Source organism: Chionomys nivalis, chromosome 18 (assembly GCF_950005125.1).
Source record: "Chionomys nivalis chromosome 18, mChiNiv1.1, whole genome shotgun sequence".
NCBI lineage: Eukaryota > Metazoa > Chordata > Mammalia > Rodentia > Cricetidae > Chionomys > Chionomys nivalis.
The window spans coordinates 47528229-47546880 of NC_080103.1; positions in this window are offsets into that span (position 1 = coordinate 47528229).

The following is an 18652-nucleotide window of genomic DNA, read 5'->3' on the forward strand; positions in this document are numbered from 1 at the left end:
GCTATTGCTTTTGGTTATCTGTGCAAACTTAACACTAAGACCCTATGGCTGAAGACACCATATACTTGAGTCATAAAACATGGAGAGAACATGCTGATATGGACCTAAAAGTTTCATCTCTACTGGCTAGCTTTCATGGTGCTAGAAGGTGCTAGGCATGCTGGAGGTGGGGTGGGGAAATCGACAGTCTTACCCAGTTGTGAGCCCTGCAAGCCACAATCATGACTAGCTTGGCTAAAGAGGTCCATTTGTACAATAGTGGCATATATGTTATGGGAGTAACCAAGTACTTTCTGATTAAATTTAAACCCTACTTTACAGGATGGGACCGATGACTCATATCTGAGCCAAGAATTCATAGATGGCTAGATTACAGTACCTAAGCGAGAATGTAACACCATTATTTGGCTTTGGGGAAACCGTAATAAACTGCTCCTATGTTCTCATTCTTTTTTTTTCTTTTTATTGTTTATTTATTTATTAAAGATTTCTGCCTTCTCCCCGCCACCACCTCCCATTTCCCTCCCCCTCCCCCCAAACAAGTCCCCCTCCCTCATCATCCCTAAGAGTAATCCGGGTTCCCTGCCCTGTGGGAAGTCCAAGGACCACCCACCTCCATCCAGGTCTAGTAAGGTGAGCATCCAAACTGCCTAGGCTCCCACAAAGCCAGTACGTGCAGTAGGATCAAAAACCCATTGCCATTGTTCTTGAATTCTCAGTAGTCCTCATTGTCCATTATGTTCAGCAAGTCCGGTTTTATCCCATGCTTTTTCAGACCCAGGCCAGCTGGCCTTGGTGAGTTCCTGATAGAACATCCCCACTATCTTATGCCCATAGACTAGCATTTGTCTTAACCTTCCTCAAAAAAGCATCTCTGCACAGTAGATAGCAGTTAATCCAGAGACTCCCAATGGTCAACATGCAGAAAATAAGAGGCTGTGGAGCGATCAGAACTAAATGAGACATCCGGAATATACCTTCTTTCCTCAAGGCCCAGGGATAATTGTGGAAGAGGGGGCAAAAGGACTATAAGAGCTAAATAAGTAGACATCTGCAGTGAAGCAGTATTTCCCCAAAATAATAGTGGTCACAGAGGCTGTGACTGCATGCATAAGGCATGCACAAGATCAAGCCAGCCAAAATCTCAGCATTTGTAGGAGCAGTGGTTGTGACTGTATGCATAAGGCATGCACAAGACCGAGCCAGCTAAAATCTCAGCATTTGTAGGAGAGGAGCTCATGGAGTTCCACCCTTAGCTGAAGAGTTATTGACAATTGATGGCTGTTGGGCTTGGGGAGAATCAGTTTTCTTCAGGAAAGTGGCTCCTGAGAGGCTACCCAAGCCCCAGGAGATGGTCTTACTCCTATGTACGTACAGGAACACAAAGTGAACTCAGAAGGATTAAGAAAAAATTTTAGAAAGAATACATGAACTTGGTAGGGAGGCAAAATGATCATGGGAATAGGGGGAGAATTGGAGTGGAGGGAATGGAGAGTGGATTTAATCAAAATTCATTATATACCTGTATGAAATACCCAACCAATAAAAAAGGCAACCTTCACACACACACACACACGCATGCCTGTTTGATAAGACTTTCAGTGAAAAAAAAAATACATATCAGAATCACTTATTCACTTGGTTCTCCCGCCCCCAGGATTTTGCATATATACATTTTAGAAGTGAGACAAATGAGCTTCCAGCACTTACCAAGTTTTACTGTGTCTGTGGTGCCACTAAGCAAAGCACCCCAGTTTTCTATCCAAGACCCATCTTAAGAAGCACTTCAAGCCACTGGAATGGAATTTAATCAGGCATGAAATGCTAGGAACAAAAAGAAGGCACATATATCCTTCTCGAAGCAAAGGCACAACAGGATGTATGCCATGGGGGAAGGTCTGAACATCTGAATGTCAAAGCCAGATAACAGTGTGCTGAGTTCAGAAATGATGGGTGGGTGGTTGCAGCACAGGCAGTATCGTTTAAATGAAGGAAGTTGTCAGAAACATTTGTTTTCTTGGAACAAGTAAGCATATTGAACCAGTGGCTCCCAGTACAATCCTAGGAAAGGGGATCTTGCTGACTGATCTAGGGTGATTATTAAACTGGCAATGGACAAAGATGTGGGAACTCAGGAGAGGAACACTCTTCCTTCCTCAGAACCCTGAGGTGCCTTCTGTGTTGACCTCTGATGTTGGTGGGCCCCCTTCCCTCTCCTTTTTCTCTTCCTTTCTCTGCAGATCTCCTTTGACTAGGTCTACTTTGTTTCAAGTTCATAAGCCATCTTCGATCCAAACATAATTCCAAGTTTGTCTATCAGCTGCCTGTAAGACTATTTCCTCTAGATGTCAAAGACTCCAACTGTGTGTGATTCGAACAGGAAGTCTGATTGTTTCCCACCTCCTGGTTTGCTCTTGCCCTACTTTTTATGATCTCATTTTGTTCAGACAATGACCTGGAAGTTGTTGGCTCCTTTCTTCCGTCCTTTGTTGTCTCTGGCCCCCTCAAATCTACCACCTTCCAAAATATTTTCACAACATCCGCATCTACCAGGATGCTCTCTTTATACAAGCCACTTCCTTCTCATCCCAAGACTTCAAGCGCTTTCTAGCCATTCTCCTTTCTTTCCCCCTTCTGTCCTCTTCCAGCCGTGGTCTGATCACTACTCACCAAGCCATCGTCATCATAAAACGTAAATTAGACCTATTGCTATAATGCTTCAGGTCTCCCCAATATGTTCCAGCGTACACAGAAGAAACTCTAAACTTTGTGCCCTGCATCCAAGAGCCCACATAATTTACCCCACACTTACTTCTGTATCATCTTTGGAACTCTTTCTCTGTAGATCTCTACTTCAAGCGACCTTTTTATTTCCTTACATGCCAAGCTCATTGCTGTCTTGCAGTCACGGAAAGGGGCCGTCCCTCAGACAGGAATGCCTTTTCCTCCTACATTTCTATAATCCTCTCATCCTTAAAGCCACAGATCAAGCATCTCAGAAAAGAATGTAGTTGCTTCTCTTTGATAATATGCACAAACAAATAAGTCTCAATAGTCCCTGTATTACTGTTTCATTTTCTTCCTTGTCTAGTTGTTTGATATTTTATTTTCTTTATGTGTTTGCTTTCTCTCTGCCCTGAAACACAGCAACAATAAAAATGAAGATTTTGTCTTTCCTGTTGGCTGGCAATATCAGGATAATGCCTGACATGATTTCCTTTCAAACATCAATTGCCTGCCTAATTGACTGCAGTGGAAGAGGGAGCTTTAAAGGCAGACCGTTAGAAGCCTCATTAAAAGTATCTCGCATCTAATTCTATTTAAAGGGAGAAAGGGCCATAGCCAGCATCAGCTGTTTGGTAGCGCGAGCGATGTCTAATGGAACAACTGTTTTTTAAAGAATTTAATAGCTTTAGACTTGGGATCAGGGACTGAATGAATAGGCTCGGGAGCTCTTCTGAACATGTACTGTGCTTGCTGATGATGGCAAGATTATGTAGAGATAAGACTGTGGAAGGGGGTCCACTCGTCTGTCCTGCTGATTGTATGATGAAGGATTGGGAGACTAGAGTTGAGAAGTAACATTAACGTAGCAATTATGGGAGAAATACAGGATAAAACAAGGTAGAAGAGAAACGAATTGCACAATAGAAATCAGATCTTGTACAATATGATTCATGCTTTCCCGGGGATTTACAATGTAAAGATGGAACAAACAAATTCTTAGCTAAAAGGAATTCAAGTTCTTGAATTCATTTTACTCACAACTCCTATTCAAGCTATTGTTCATTTTTAATCCTTAAATAATGTCAGCTATGAGAGCATTACTTAGAAATATAGACTTACAAAATATATAATCAGAATAACAGGGTAAAATGCTGTTCTTCCTGTGAAATTTATCTCTTGAAATCGTTTTATTCCTTCTGGTGAACACAAGGTGAAACTATTTTGAAGGTATTCAACGGTGAGAACATAAAAGAAGATTGTCAACGACATGGGGAGGCCATTTCTAAACATTTACAATTTTAAGGTTAGGGTTCAGAATATCCTCACGAGCCTTTCTGACAATGTTGTTCAGGCTTCTTTTTCAAAGTATATCTAGCTTTCATGAGTTTCTCCACAAAAATTTCTAACCAACACATGTACACAACACAGGCACAAGTACATACACACATACACACACACACACACGATGTGGGATTCCCCTCTGTATGCTATGAATATGTTTTATTACTATTGGTTATTAAAGAAGCTATTTCAGCCAGTGTCTTAGTAAAGCCAAGTGGGAAATCCAAACAGAGATGTGGAGAGAAAGTAGGCGGAGTCAGGGAGATGCCATGTAGCTGCTGAAGGAGAAAGATGCCGGCTGCCAGCCAGAACCTTACCTGTAGGCTACAACCTTGTGGTGATTTGCAGATTAATAGGAATGGGTTAATTTAAGATGTTAGAGTTAGCTAGGAATATGCCTAAGCTATTGGCCAGGCAGTGTTGTAATTAACTTAGTTTCTGTGTGATTATTCGGGTCTGGGCAGCAGGGAAATGAACAAGCAGCCTCCATCCACACACACACACCACACACACACACCACACACACACACACACACACACCCGTGACTAGTTGTTATCTTTCAAATGCATATCTGCTGGCCATCCTACATAGCATGTGTGGGGAGAAGGATCAGCTCCTTCTTAGGCAAGAGTTCCATGGTGGGATTTAGTTGGAAGTTAAATCTGGAAAAGTAGTTGAGGGTATAATTATTCTCTAATGCCACTCCAAACAGTTTTTGTTTTGTAGGTCACTGTGAAATCTTGAAGATTTCTGAAGAGATGGATTGAAGGATCAAATTTATATTACAGAAAGATAACATTGGAAACAGTGAGAAAAATTAAGTTGAGAAATAACCAGCTAGGACGGGAACACAAGGTGAAACTATTTTGAAGGTATTCAATGGTGATGACACAAAAGAAGGTTATAAATGACATGACGGAGGCCATTTCTAAATACATTTTCAAACTGGAGCTCATTTACAGTTTTAAGTTTGATTGGGGGTAGATGGTGAGAGGTTCCCTTGTTTCTGGTTTTAGCAACCTGAGGGAGAATGATACAATTAAGTTAGGACTGTGAACAATGAATAGCTGTCTTGTTTTGTGTGTGTGTGTGTGTTGTGATTTGTTTTTGTGGAAAGAGTTTATGATTTAGATGTCAGACCAGGCAAGTGTGAGCAGAAACTCCGCATGCCTCCTGAGGACGCACAGAAATGGTGCTGTGAGGTTCTACAGGCAGGTTCAGAGGAGAGGAAGTTCATTGTACCAAAAGCCATGGACGCAGATAAATGAGACCTGAGCGAGCAGGGGAGCTGGAAGAAAATGTACTGGGAGAACTTTGGTGTGTGGTCCCGTACTTAGGGAGATTGCAGAGGGCGCAGAGCAGAGGAACGGGCTGATAATGAGTTGGGAGAAGGAGGATCGTCAATAAAAAGAAGACTTATTGTGACACAGTGGGAACAATGAGGCTTCAGGGACAGAAGATTGGGCTGAGTTACGAGAAGATAGGGAATCGTTACTTGTCACAGGTGGAATTCACGCAAAAGTTCATGGTCATAAGTCCTTGTTGCTGTGACGTTGCTGTGAGAACAGAAGGATCAGGAAGTTTTAGCTCTAAGGTGGAGTTAAGAACCCCAGCTCCTAAGTGCCAGAAGTCAGATGACTCTGCTTTCTCTTTCTTCTGGACTGCAAGCATCAGCAAGCTAAGAAAGAAAGAAAGAAAGAAAGAAAGAAAGAAAGAAAGAAAGAAAGAAAGAAAGAAAGAAAGAAAGAAAGAAAGAAAGAAAGAGAAAGATATTATCTCCTTTAGAGAGAGATATTATCTCCTTTAAGTTCATTGTGAGCTCTGTTCCCCAGCTACTTAACTCATAGCTACATTGCAAAAGCAGTCACACATGGACAGTACCTATTGGACACAGTTTTATTCAACAAACTATAGTTGTACAATCAAATAATGAGCTGTTTTTGGTCTACCGGCTAAAGTTCTCCAACATCCATTTCTGATAAATTGATGTCCACGAGATTCATATCTGGTTATATTGGGACAAGTTTGATCTTAATATGACAGTTTCTTTTTTTGAGGTTTTTAAAAATGTGTGTATGAGTGTTTGCATGCGTGTCTGTTCACTATGTGCTTGCAGTGCCTGATGGGGGCTAAAGAGGGCATTGGATCCCCTGGAACTAGAGTCACAGACAGTTGTGAGTAGCCATGTGGGTTCTGTGAATTGAACCTCTGTCTCTGGAAGAGCAGCCAATGTTTGTAACTTCTGAGCCATCTCTCCAGTCCTGATACAAGTATTACTTAATTATAAATTAACAGAGTTTGGGTATATTTGTCTAGGTAAAACTCCCTTTTGTAATTTCAGATTTGCTTTTTGTGTGATAAAAAATCAATCTGGTGACCTTTGAAGACCAAAGAATGAATGATGTTATCATTAACGTTGGAGCTTTTGAGGTAAAGGTCAGTATTGTTAACTGTAGCCACAGGACGTTTGAAGTTCCTTGGGATCTGGCAGCCGCATGAATTGCAGCTGCTCTACTTTCTTTTGTAGCCTTGATTTTACTGGATTAATCAACATGATAACAAACAGACCAAGCTCACTGATGATGTGTTTAAATTATAATATTTGCCTTAACTGATATAATTTGCTTGCACACTATTAATCACTATGACTAAATCAGGCCCCATAAAATGGATTACTACAATTCTTTATTATTTTTGACCAGCATTTCCTATGTGGTTTATTCCTTAGCTGATAATATGTACTCATCCATTTATGTGTTGACATCTCATTGAGTGACTCATGTCAGGTGGAATGACGTGCTCTGAGAATACAACAATCATTCTGTTCAGTCTTTAACCTCCTAGGTGTCTAAGGAGAATAGAGGTTCTCCCTGGATGGAAGTCTTTGCTTTACTGTGACCAAAGTACCTGAGGGAACAATGTAAGGAAGAAAGGTTGTGTTTTGAGTTCAGTCCATCATGGTGGCCAAGAAGTAGAGCAGTTGACATCACAAAGGACAGAAAGTAGAGAAAGGGAACACAGGACAGGGCCAGACAGGATATAACCAAGGAAGGACACTCCTCCCCAGTGGCCTACTTCCATCAACAAGGATCCCATTCCTGTATTAAACTAGTTCTCAGTAATACCATCATCTAATGAGACACTCATGTTAATAATCCCCTTGCTAGGATGTGATTCTCATAGCCCAATTGTCTCATAATCTAATAGTCTAATCACAGATACCTGGTTAGGTATGCTTTACTTATCTCTGGGAATTTCTCATTTCACTCAAAACAAAAATTAAAACCTTCCACCACTGAGACAGAAGTTCAAAATCTCTAATATGACAGAAAGGTTAATCCAGAGAAATGAACAGTTAGATTTTAGGAGGTGACCTTAAAAGGGAGGTTTTTCAGTATTTGTGTGCACAATTCTTTATTCTTCACACTCTCTACTACTATGATGTGATCAGCAATAACAGCACTAGAGCGGAGAATTTGATTTTCAATAGGGCAGGCATGTTGAATAATTTACTTTCCTGGTAGATTGGGATTCTCAGTTACAACCAATAGAAATCAGCTTTGCTAAGCACAGCACCAAATGAATACAATAAAGAATATGGGGTACCTCTCAGAGTCTCTAGAACAACAAGAAAATCAAACTTAGAGACAAAAAAATAGCTTGGTCATGATGATGCACGCCTTTACTGTCAGCACTCAGAAGGCAGAGGCAGGTGGATACTGTGAGTTCAAGACCAGCCTGCTCTACAAAGTGAGTTCCGGGACAGCCAAAGAAATTCAGGAAAATTCTGTCTCAATAAATAAATAGATAGATAAATAAATAAACAGATAGATAAATAGATAGATAGATGACATATAGAGATAGATAATAGATTATAGATAGATAAGTACATAGATGATATAGAGATGATTGATAGATAGACAGACATATAGATAGGTAACAGAAGCATCTTACATCTAGAGCTTAGCCAATCTTATAAAAGCTGATTGCCCAGAAGTAGCACCTTAAATATTGGTCAACACCAGTGAGAAACAGGCATTATTGTTAGACCCGCAATCTAAGTGACTTTTGGCTTGGATGATACACAGTTTCAGCTTCTGTTACGCACTCTTGAGTCAGAGCAGAGCTTGAATGCATTTTATCTTACCTGCAAGAAAGACTAAAAAAGAGAGCATCCAGCTCTGCATTGGAAAGGAACATTTTGTCTCCCATTAAGATCAGAGGGTAGAACACATAAATCCCTACAAGGGGTCAAATGTCAAACAGCTGAAATGTTCAGCTGTGAGAATTTAGGAAGACATGCAGAGGTGCCCTTTCCTTCTTTGACTCAGATCTAGAACCAATCATGAACAGCTTGTACTCTACTTTTTATATCCTTGTATCTTTAAGAAAACAGTATTATTGGGGTGGTGATGTAGTTCAGTTGGTAGAGTGCTTGCCTAGCATGATGGAGCCCTGAGCATGTTCCCTAACCCTGTGACAAGAGCTCCCACCACTTCCCCATGCCAAGACAAAAAAGGAAATAGCATCCTTCGGAACAGAAGGTTCAAAATTGCCTCAAATTCCAGGTCTTCAAAAGACCTCCTGCAAAATTCTTTTGCCCCAAAGACAAACTCTAAAGCCACAAAAATAAAAGGACCAAAAGTCTATGGCTGCCTTGCCTGGTCTTTGTCTATGAAATGTTGTAGTAGGGTCTTTAATGTCTCTTAAAGACACCATGCTTTGCAGGTCTAATCCCAGCCTTTGACACTATAGGGGGGTGGTAAAACCTTCAGGAGATAGGGTTCAAGGGAAGGAAGTTAGGTCATTGGGGCTGTAACCTTGGTGGGGGTATATGGGAATCCTGGCTCCTTCTGTCTCTCCAGTTTTGATCTCCCCTATCATGGCATGAACAAACTTCTTCCACTACATGCTGCTTACCATGGTGTACTGAACTACCATTGGCTCATACAACAGCACGAGGTAATTACGAACTAAAACATCTCAAGCTGTGAGCCTTTAAAAAACCTTTCTTCCTTTAAAATAGATGGCTTCCGGTAGTTTGTTATAGAAAATTGTCCAAAGCAAATAGGTTTCATTGTTTTGTCCTGTTTTTCTAAAGGCCCTAGTACTAAACCTGGAGGTTGGATATTTTCTGAAGGATGGCTCTTCATTTCTTAGTCTATAACTTTGTCTTTGTATTTGTGATGTTGTCCCTTCATCATTCTGTGAGGTTAATATAAGTGAGGTGGATGTAGAATGGACAGTGAGCATGATTCTTGGTAATGTCTCAGTAATGTCTTAGGGTTTCTGTTGCTGTGATGAAACACCATGACCAATGCACCTTGGGGAGGAAAAGGGTTTATTTCAGCTTACAGTTCTATATCACAGTCCATCACCAAGGCAAGGCAGGACAGGAACGCCAACAGGGCAGGAACCTGGAGGCAGGAGCTGATGCTGAGGCCTTGGAGGAGGGCCACTCACTGGTTTGCTCCTCATGGCTTGCTCAGCCTGCTTTCTTCTAGAACCCAAAACCACCAGCTCAGGGATGGCCCCACCCATAATGGGCCAGCCCCTCCCCCATCAATCACTAATTAAGAAAGTGCCCTACATGCTTGATTGCAGACAGGTTTTTTTGGAAGGCATTTTCTCAACTGAGGTTCCCTTCTCTCAGAAGCTTGTGACAAGATGACGTAAGAGTAGCCAGCATACCCAGTTTCAGAAAAAAAGCAGGCAGTTCTTGCTCTCCCACAGCCTCATCCTCTTTGTGGTAGACGAGATGGCCATGAGGCTGCTCAGTGGTCAGGCCTTTGAATGTGATTGCAATTGGTGTCAGTTGTGTGCAGATATTAGGCTGTGATCAGCAGGATTCTTTATCTTATCCTTCTCGTCCTTGTAGCAGTTTGTCTATGTTTGAGCATGTAAAACTGTTGTTTTAATAAGAGTTGGTTGCTTCAGAGTTTTGATATTCTTTCCTTTGGATCCTAACAGAGGTAACTTGGAATTTCCTAAAAGTTCTCTTTATTGATTTTTATTTTCTCTGTTTTCCAACAAGATGGTTTTCTTTATCCCTAGACAAGCTGCAGATGAAGCGAGGCATCTGATTAGGCATCATCAACCCTTCGGTAGAGCCTGCGTGAGACCCAGGCTCCATGTGATTTTAGGTCTGCCTGTTCCTGCAGCCTGTGCTCTTTCCCCGTTCCTCCACCTCTCCGCTTCCTGCTGTGTCTCGAGAACACTTCAAGTCACATCTGCTAGTTTGCCACCTATCTTTAGATTTCCAGCAGACTCCTTCCTGCTGGCAAGATTCAGATAAGCCGTTCACAAACTCTACCAAAAATATGGATCATCTATGGCTATCACATTTGACTTCAGAGACGTTTTGGAAATAAATATATTTTGTCTGTCTTTCCTAATGACCAAAAAATGGAAAAAAAAAAAAGAAAAGAAAAAAGAAACAAGATCTTCTTTCTTCCTCTGCCCTGGAAGGGGAGGAACCCGCAAGGTTCAAGAACGTAAATTGCACCCTGAATTGCAGCCATGTTCTCCACTTTTCCTCTGCCTCTCTACCCCCTTGGCACCTGGTCCGTGCCTTTCTTCCTGTCACTGGGATAATGGCATGAAGGCTGGATGAGTGTTCAGGCACTGCTTGTTTCAGAAGACTACCTAGAGGAGGTGATGGCCCACCCTTGACGTGGCCTCATGCCATAGTGCCCAATAGAGTCCTTGGGGCTTTTATACAGCGTAGGTGTATTTGATCAGAGTGAGAAACAAACGACACGCAGTCAAGAGGGCTTTTGCCTGAAATTGCTCGCTGGGTTTTGAGCATGGCAGCTGGCTTGGAAACAGGGTTTAGGATGCGAGCCATATGTCTTCAGAGACAGGCTGAAAACACATTCCATTTCCTGGACTTTAAGTCATGGTTGATTTGCTTGCTATAAAAGACTCATTCTGTTCTACAATTTTATACTTTCTATTCTGAATGTCTAATTTCTATTATAAAATGCTAAGGCAAACTTGCCACAATTCCAATAGTGTCCTGCTCATGTTGCTGAGAATAGTTGTCTGAATTGCTATGCTGGTCTTTCTGTAAGCCCTCAGAACAGCAAAAACTATTTATATTAATTATCATTGCCCACTTTCTTTTCTGCTCTTAATTATAAAGGTAAAATGTACTATTTTAAGTTTTTATCATCATGCTAAATTTCTGTCTCAAAATTAGACTTTGACCTTTTTTGCAGTGTACATTCAATATAGCTCCCTCAAATTTAAGATAGATCTGTTGCAGAATATTCCTGTACACTGTGTGAAAATGTATTGCTATGATTGGTGTTATAAAGAGCTGACTGGCCAATAGCTAGGCAGGAGGTATAGTGGTGGTTGAGAATTTGGATGGTAACCAATGAAATCAAGGAAGTAAGTTTTTAATTTAAATGAAATTGGTTGTTGTGACCACAATGGTCGCAGATACTGAAGAGACAGGGGCAAGGGGATCCTGAGTTCAAGGCCAGCGTGAACTACACCTTAGAAGCAGAAGAGGCAGCTCAGTGGATACAGGCATGGAGTTCCATCCCTGTTACCCACATAGTGGAGAGCCTTAGATTTCCACATACACTGTGCTGTGGCACCCATACCCCTCTTCCACACAGATACAGTACATACTTACCTAAAAATGTAAATTAAAATACATTTAAATAGTCACATAGTATTCAAAGGGTAGTTTATTGGGCAGTAGAACATACTTTCTAAATTAAGATTGTCGTTTATGCCTTCAATTTTCTCTTTCCCATTTAAATGATGTAGCAACAAAATATTAACCTTTCCCTTCCCCACCCCCAGCCTGTGGAGAGCGTGAAAGCAACAGAGTAAGAGCAATGGAGATTAAAAGCTCTAGGCTAAAAGATAACGTTTAGGTCTGAATGATTCTCTTGTTTCTCTGTATACCCAGGAACATTCAGCTTCAATTGAATTGAAAAGCATGAATAACTTCATTTTAAAGTCCAGTGATACGATCATGGTTTCAATTTTGATTTCAAACCAGCATACATCTCACCTCTGTGCAAGAAGCTGTGGAAAGAGCCCCGGGGTAGCCTTGGAAGACTGGTTTCAGTTCGCACCTCACCTGTCTAGTTGTGTGGCTTTGGCTAGATGACTCTCTCATCTGGGCCTCAGTTTCCTTATCTGAAGCATGGGGATGATAATCTTGGTTTCCTCTTGAATGAAAACCTTTTCCGAATATTAAATATTGAATAAACACACCCCATCATCTTTAAATCAATGATTATTACATTAAATAAATGATTCTCACTGTAAGGGTTTGAGTTCATGACTTTCAGATTTTATTTACTATTTTCTCAAGCCAACAATGAAGACAAACAGGTTTTTAAAATTTCAAGTAATTTTAGACAAATGCAATAAACATGAGTTGTAGAAAAAGTAACAAAAAGGTATTTTTAAATATTAAATTTATTTTTTAAAAATCAATATTTTCTCATTTTACATACCTATTCCAGTTCCTACTCCTTCCCCTCCTCCCGCTCCCACCTTCCTCCTACCCCAGCCCATCATCCACTCCTCAGAGAGGGTAAGGTTTCTCACAAGGAGTCAGCAAAGTCTCACACACCAGTTTGAGGCAGGACTGAGGTCCTCCCCCCTATATCTAGGCTGAGCAAGGTACCCCTCCAAAAGAATGGACTCCAAAATGCCGGTTCAAGCACTCAAGATAAATCCTGGTCTCACTGCCAGTGACCCCACACACTGCCCTAGACACACGACTGTCACCCACATTCAGTGGGCCCTGTTTGGTCCTTTGCAAGTATCCCCCCCCCCGTGCGCATGCGCGCAATCAGTCTGGAGTCAGTGAGCTCTCACTAGCTCACGTCAGTTGTTTCTGTGGGTATCACTATTATGGTCATGGCTTCTTTGCTCATACTGTGTTCATAGCAGCATGATCTGTAATAGCCAGAACCTGGAAACAACCTAGGTGCCCCTCAACTGATGATGAATGGATAAAGAAAATGTAGTACATTTACATAATGGAGTACTACTCAGCAGTAAAAAACGACATTTTGAAATGTGCATGCAAATGTATGGAGCTAGAAAAAAACCATCTTGAGTGAGGTAACCCAGACCCAGAAAGACAAACACAGTATGTATTCACTCATAAGTGGATATTAGACATAAAGCAAAGGATACCAGCCTGTAGTCTATGACCCCAGAGAAGGTAAGGAGTACCCTAAGAGAGACATACATGGATCTCCCTGGGAAGGGAAATTAGACAAGATCTCCTGAGAAAATTGGGAGTGGAGAAGGGAGAAGGGAGGGCAGAAAGAGAGAGTGAGGGAAAAAGGGGAGGAAGGAGGCGAACATGAGGGAATGGGATGGTTGAGATGGGGGAAGAACAGAGAGAGCAAGGAAAGAGATATCTTGATGGAGGGAGCCATTATGTGGCTAGAGAGAAACCTGGCATTAGGGAAATTCCCCAGAATCCACAAGGATAACCCCAAGCTAAGACCCTAAGCAATAGTGGAGAGGGTGCCTGACTGGCCCTCCCCTGTAACCAGACTGATGACTGCCTTGTCATCATAGAGCCTTCATCCTGCTTCTGATTTAAGCAGATGCAGAGATCCACAGAGAAGCACTGGGCCGAGCTTCCAGAGACCCGTCCAAGAAGGGGAGAGATGATAATACGAACAACAAGGTATCTCTTAGATTCAGTACATGTAAAATTTTTGTCATATTGCTGAAAATGCCTCCTGAACCACAGACCACTAACAGATTAGTCCTCATCCCCAGAACGTACTGTCAGCAACACCATTTTAAGACTACATAGTTAAAAACATGTTCCATAATAATGACACATCTCATCCACTATACTTAATTTATCACATTAATTATCCCGTCTAAATGAAAGAATCATAGATAATCTCTTTATCATTTCTTTAAAGATCAGGTTTTTTCCTGAGCCTTGAGTTCTTATTTTCTCTTTCTCTCACTATCTTTTTCTCACATACATTTTTGCTTTCTATTTTGGTGATGGCAAGGATAGAACCCATGTGAGCCCAGAATTCCCACCCCACCCTAGTTCTGGGGACTGAATCCAGAACCTCATGCATATTCTGGAAAAGCTGTCACACAGAATAGCCCACTGCCCCCCAGGATCATAGAATCCTAATAATTCATGTGTAATTTCTCATTGAAGTAGAGAATATACATCCCTATAAAAAATGAAGAACTGGGAAATCAATAGCACAGCGGAAAATAGACCTTAGAGTAGCCTACCTCCATACTGTTCATTATAAACACACAATCACATGATATCCAATAATGTGTTTGTTTACACAGATTTTTAATATGCTGTGTTAATAAGTTGAGACAGTTGCTTACACAGCAGTAACGGATTCTGTTGGTGTTTTAAAATCCAGCTTCTCTTTGATTTTTACATTGTTCTAAATATAAATAAAAATGTTCATAATTAAAATTTGTAGATGCTAGAAGAGCTTACATTTTCGCTGATTGCAAGATAGTAAAATAAGCACATGTACTTGTAGTGGCATTTCATTTGTATTTTAATAAATAAAGCTTGCCGGAGGATCAGAAAAGTAAAACAGCCACACTGGCCAGCCTTACAGGCCAGGCAGTAATAATAATAATAATAATAATAATAATAATAATAATCCCAGTAGCCACACTAACTTGTCACAGAAACCAGGCGGTAGTGGTGCACACCCTTAATCCCAGAACTAGAGAGGATTATAAAATGGGAGGAGACAGCTCTCAGTCTCAATCTCATTCTGACATTCCTGGAGGCAGGATCACCATTTTTGGACTGAGGTTGAGGTGGGGGCAGTGGCTGGCTGCTTTGCTTTTCTGATCTCCAGGTTGAACCCCAATATCTGTCTCTGAGATTTTATTAATCATGTTACATATTTTTTCCTCCCAGCCTAATGATTTCTTATTCAAAACTCAGCACTGATGATAAAACTATATAAATCTTGCTTTATAACGAAACTTATTACTTGGATCCAGTCAGAGAAAATGATACATGGGTTTGACTGAGTTATTCTTAATAAGTCACATGACTAGATATATTCTCTTAGATCCTTGTTTCAGTTTTGTTTCTATTACTGTGATAAGACAACCAAAAGCAACTTGGAGAGAACGGGTTTATTTTAGCTTATTGGCTATAAACCGTCACTAAGGGAAACCAAGGCAGGAAATCAAGGCACTGACCAGGAGACCATGGAGCAAAGCTGTTTCCTTACTCAGCCTCCTTATTATATAACCCGTGACCACCTACCCAGAAGTTGGCATTGCCCACACTAGGCTGGATCCTACCACATTAATCATTAATCAAGAAAATGTTGGACAGAATTGTCTACAGGGTAATCTGGTGTAGGCATTTTCTCAACTGTAGTTCCCTGTTTCTAGACAATCCTAGCTAGCGTGTGTCAAGTTGATGAAAAGCTCACCAGCACTCTCTTCCTCATCTAAGCCTCCTTGCATGTAGACTTTCTAAATAATTACATTTCACAAAAGACATAAAGCCAGCAAGGCAGTAGTGGTGCATGCCTTTAATCCCAACACTTGGGAAGCAGAGGCAGGCGAATCTCTGTGAGTTCAAGGGCAGGCTGGTCTACAAGAGCTAATTTCAGGACAGGCTCCAAAGCTACAGAAAAACCCTGTCTTGGAAAACCAAAAAGAAAAAGAAAAGACATAAAGCCAAATGCAGATTGGGTAAGACTGGGTAGTGACTTCCATGCAGGTTCAGCTTTCTTGGTTCACTGAGGAGCTCATTGAGGGCCTTAAAAAATCTAGACCTTTAGATGGGTTTTAGCATTATGTTTTAAATAGGTCTTTGTCTGGAAAGAACAATGCATGCTTTGGTGATTTGTTACAATTTAGTAATCAGCAAATCTAGATGGCAGACGTATTAGTGGCAACCATAGCTACCAATCCTGTAAGCATTTTCATCTATTTTCTTAACCTTCTGTGTATTATTCATTTATTAAAGGCATTCAAAGGACATTTGTTCATTTATATTATGACACACTTCAAAGCCACAGAAAGTACAAATAATAATAGAATGAAAACCCTCATTCGTTACCCAGATTTATGAAATTCTAACATTTTGATAAATTTGCATTCATTTTTTTAAGCATCATAATTGAAGCTTTCTGTGTATTCTTTCTTTTCTCTTTTCCTTTCTGGCTTTATAGTTTTACTCTTTTTTTAATTTATTTATTTATTATGTATACAATATTCTGTCTGTGTGTATGCCCACAGGTCAGAAGAGGGCACCAGACCCCATTACAGATGGTTGTGAGCCACCATGTGGTTGCTGGGAATTGAACTCAGGACCTTTGGAAGAGCAGGCAATGCTCTTAACCTCTGAGCCATCTCTCCAGCCCCTAGTTTTACTCTTGTAGCAGAGAGCAGTGCAGGAGTATTCTCTGAGCCAAATGACCACCATCTGCTCACCAAGATCATCACAGCTGAGTTGTTGACTGTTGACATTCCCTCTTGGAAGGACAGGGTGGGGATTGTCATAGGACCCTCACCTGAGTATTCAGCCACATTTCCCAACCAATTATATCCCATTTCACACAAATTGCACACGGCCTTGGGGTCTCTGGGAGGAGTTAGATTATATAGATAGGGAAGGATGAGAGAAAGTGGGTTCCACCTATGTCACCACGGGCAAGCCACTGTCTCTGCAGAGTGGAAACTTTCCAGATTGGCTACTTTAGGGTCACCACCTCTTATTCTGTAAATAAGCCTAATAAACTCATTGGTTCCCCCTGGTAAACTTTGGTGCTGTGAATTTTGGTAGACTCGTACCTCCATTTGTCACTGAGAGCTCAGGGGGCAGAGCAGACACTGTCTATGTCCCTCCCCAGGGAAAGGCATTCTAACAGCACAGAGATAGCCAGTGGGGCCCCAGAACCTTAATATGCCTCCAGTTCATTTTGCCTAAGCATGTGACCACATGACTTAGTCACGGTGCTCAGCTTCCCCTGCAGCAGGAGGAATGATTAAAGCACGCCTAAAGATGGGACAATGGCATTGAGCTGCAATGCTGTAACGTGTTAGAAGATGTTTGCACTGGAATTCTTCCTGTCCCAAATGTCTGGACATGTAACCAAAACAACCATTCTTTGATAACCTCATGGAAAAACTAAATCTGCCTGCCCTGGAATGCTGCTGTGGAGACAGAAATAATCGTTGGTCTCTTTAAAGAAACTTAGCTTATAGGATGTTCATGTATCTCTGAAGCGATATGTCTCTAAGGATTTATACTGCATAGTCACAGACCATATAATACTATTTGGCCAATAACGGATCACACCATGGATATGACAGCGGTTCCATAAGAATATAGTGGTACTGTAAGCTTCCTCTTGTCTAGCGAATGTGTAGCCAATGAAATGCCAAGAGAAAAGTACACACTTTTTGGTAAAATTTACAGAAAGAATTCAAAAGGAGTTTCTTCAGATCCCTAACAAAGTCCTTAAAAAGTCTGAAAACATTGGCTGAAGCAAGAAAAAGGTCACCACTAGCAGGGAGTGGGTATCCATGGGGCACGATCCACTCACAAGCAAATTTGTGGTGGGAAGTAGAACAAAGCAAGAACACCACTAAGGACAGACATTTCTGCTTGGCAGAGCTCAGGCTGGTCCTCAGGAAGTGTCTCGAGGAAGATGTCGCTGCTCTGGAAGACAGCACAGAGTATGTGATTGCCCACAGAGCTTGCTGTGGGATGTAAGGTGGAGATGGAAAACAGTGATGCTGATGATCCTGACTCTGCTTAGTGTGTGAGATGTCTTAATTTTTAACTAAGGGATAATTAAAATATATATTTTTAATTATCTGTGTATCTCATATCAAATATAAAGTAAATATTTTAATTATATAAAATAAATATTTTGTAGTTATGCAATGTGTTATGCATATAATAAATAAGTTAAAATAATAAACAAATTTGCCAGATGATGGTGACATACAAATTTAAACTCAGCACTTGAGAGGCAGGGGCAGGTGAATATCTATGAGTTCAAGGCCAGCCTGGTCTATAGAGTGAGTTTCAGGACAACCAGAGATACAGAGATCCTGTTTCAAAAAACAAAAACAAAAACAGAACAAAACAAAATTAAAACTTTTAAAGTAAGTTAAATTTAATTCATTGTTGGGGAGAATATTCTGACATAAACTTGGTATATAAGGGTACAGTTCTTACATAGTTTATAGTGATGCTCACGGGCCTTCTCGCTCTTCCTGTCTCCACTGCTTACTCGCTAGCTCACCCAGAGTGGCTTCTAGTTCTGCCAGCTCCACTCATATGAATTGGTGTGTCACAGACTCCAGGGACCCTGCAAACATGGGCTCTATAGAATTGACACTTCCCCCAGAGACCTACACTGGAGAGAGCTTAGAGAAGGAAGTCATCTCCCGGGAGATGCCTTCCCTCATAGCTCTCTCTCCATGTGCATATGTTTGATCACAGCAATTGCAACCCAAACTAAGACAAATAATTATTCCCATTTTACACGTGATTGAATATACTTACAATTTCTGGGAATTAGGACCTGGGGGAAATCAAAAAGT